General features: G+C 43.2%; 1 long non-coding RNA gene across 1 annotated transcript; it reads right to left on the minus strand.

The window, feature by feature from the left end:
• Nucleotides 1–971: 971 nt before the first annotated feature.
• LOC117495661 lies at nt 972–1,611 on the minus strand. Its single transcript, XR_004557205.1, has 3 exons — nt 1,391–1,611; nt 1,200–1,227; nt 972–1,100 (listed from the first exon to the last, which is right to left on the minus strand). It is a non-coding gene; the product is annotated as an uncharacterized LOC117495661 (long non-coding RNA).
• Nucleotides 1,612–2,330: the final 719 nt, after the last annotated feature.

Here is a 2,330-nt window from a genome sequence, read left to right on the forward strand (position 1 = left end):
ATCAGCATATCCGGTCATAGTCCGGTAATTACCTGCTAACGGAAACTCTGCTACACAATTCTTCTTATTATTATTGAAACATGACCGGTAAGTTTCAAATTTGTCCGGTAAAATAAATTCTGTCCGGACATTTGACCGGCGAGAAAAAATCCTAGCGGAAACCCTGACGGGAACGCTCCTTCATACCTCAAGGAACTACTCTCCTCACAAACCTCCACACGCAACCTCCATTCTACAACCAACCATCTGCTTCCCCCTCCAGCACCAAACTCCGCACCATGGGGGGGCTTTCTGTTCACCTGTGGAATTCCCTCCCAGGCAAACTGAGGACTCCACAAACCACAGACTCCTTTAAGAAGGGCCTAAAAACCTTTCTTTTTTTAAAAGCCTTTTATTAAACTTGTGTTTCTTTAAAAAAAGAAAAGAAGTATATGATGCCCCTTGTAGCACTTTGAGATGACTTTTAGCAATGAAAGGTGCTTTACAAATAAAATGCATTCCTATTATTCTTATTATTATCATTAGGTTGGACACTCCAAGGGCCCCCCCTATTCAGGAGCCATCGGATGCCCCCCAGAGTCTCTTCACCCCAACTGGAACCCCCGATGCCGAACTCAGTCGTCAGGTGGAGAAACTATGGCAGATAGGTGTCCTCCCCTTTCAGGAAGAGCAAGGCATCACCAGATCCAAGCGCCCCTCCAGTCCAGTGGACCCCCTTCAAGCAGCTCATTGACCGGGTCCTGCGTCCCACTCTCAGTATGCAGATATCCGGATGACTACATCGTTCAAAGTGAGGTGTTGGGGCAGGTAAAGGCGGGGCTCCAAGCTAACCTGAAGAAGAGTGAGTTGGGGTATCTGGGGTCGATGGAGTCTCCTCTTTGGTGCCGGGATGGGTGGGAGGTGGTGGTAGGTAGCAGCAGGTGTATGTGCAACACATCTTTCTTTTTAAGAAAAGCTTTAAGTACAATTGATTGTTTTTGTTCATTTAATATTGAGGAGAGCCAACAGGAAGTCTCTCATCAGCTGCAGCCTTCTTCTTTATTTTCCAAAATGCCTCCACGCTCCTCTGTACGTCTCAAACTCGCCCTGTGATGAATAAACTGAGAACAAATAAAACCTGAGCTTACAGATTTGTCTGGAACACCAGAAAAACGTGTTGAAACCTCAATAAATAAACTTCACACGGTACAACCTCTCACCTTTCTGTGTGTCTTCACTTCCTGTCACCTGAGAGGAGAAGGAGAGAGAGAGAGAATGATGATGATAATTAAACAAAGAGAAACAGCCAGAATGATGAAGAGAGAAAGAAGAGTGTTGTTTTCCTCTGAGGTCACGCTCCATTAAAGAGTTTACTATCTTGATGAATGGAGGATATGGTTTCAGTACTCACAGGTCTTCTGGATCGTGGCTCTGATCGTCTGATCATTGATCCTGTAGAGACAAACACAATCCAACAGTTTAAGATCCAGTTTAAAATAAGTGTTTGTTCTTTGAGTCAGCTTCAGAGTCCTGATCTCATGCTTTACATCCCATCATATCTTCTCTGCAAACACTACGACTGCCTGCCACAGCTCTCAGCTGCATTACAGGAAGTAACCAGTCATTGGTCTAGATCAGGGGGGGGTCCAAACTTTTTTCACCGAGGGCCACATACAGAAAAATATATAAAGGTCTGGGCCGCTCTCTAGAGGTATGTTGCCTCATAAGTTCAGTTATAAGTCAGGAAACTCAATCAAATGAAGGTAAAGGATGCTTGTTACTTGAGGATGCTTTAAGAAACAAAACAGCTCCCAGCTCTCCAGAGGGTTTACTGTATTCTGTCAGCAGCTCATTCCTTTAAACAGGAGCTTCAGATTGATTATAATTACAGGAAATATGAAGGGTTTATTTCAAGCTTGTTATAAAATAAGTTATTGGGTTTTTTTCTTATCAAGTTAGATATGTTAGAAAATGTTTTCAGCTTTAATTGACTGAATTTATTTTAAAGGTGGGCTTATTAACACATGAATACTACTGTGTAATATGTGTGTACATATATATATTTAAGAAGTACAATACAAGACAAGCAGAAGTTTCCTTTGTGGGCCATATTCCATTATACTTTCAGAATTTGCTGAGGGCCGATTCCGAGGGCCGCATTTGTCCCCCGGGCCGCAGTTTGGACACCCCTGGGCTAGAAACTAAAAACATCCCATGAGAACAGACTACCTTTCCCACTCTTCTGTAAAACCCCATATGTCTGTTAGAGAGTTGATTACTAAAGTGTGGCTTTGCATGTTCAGCTAGCCTTCTATAGTTGATGGAAGAATGAAAGAGCCTGCAGTCAGTGG

Source organism: Trematomus bernacchii, unplaced genomic scaffold, assembly GCF_902827165.1.
Source record: "Trematomus bernacchii unplaced genomic scaffold, fTreBer1.1, whole genome shotgun sequence".
Lineage (NCBI taxonomy): Eukaryota > Metazoa > Chordata > Actinopteri > Perciformes > Nototheniidae > Trematomus > Trematomus bernacchii.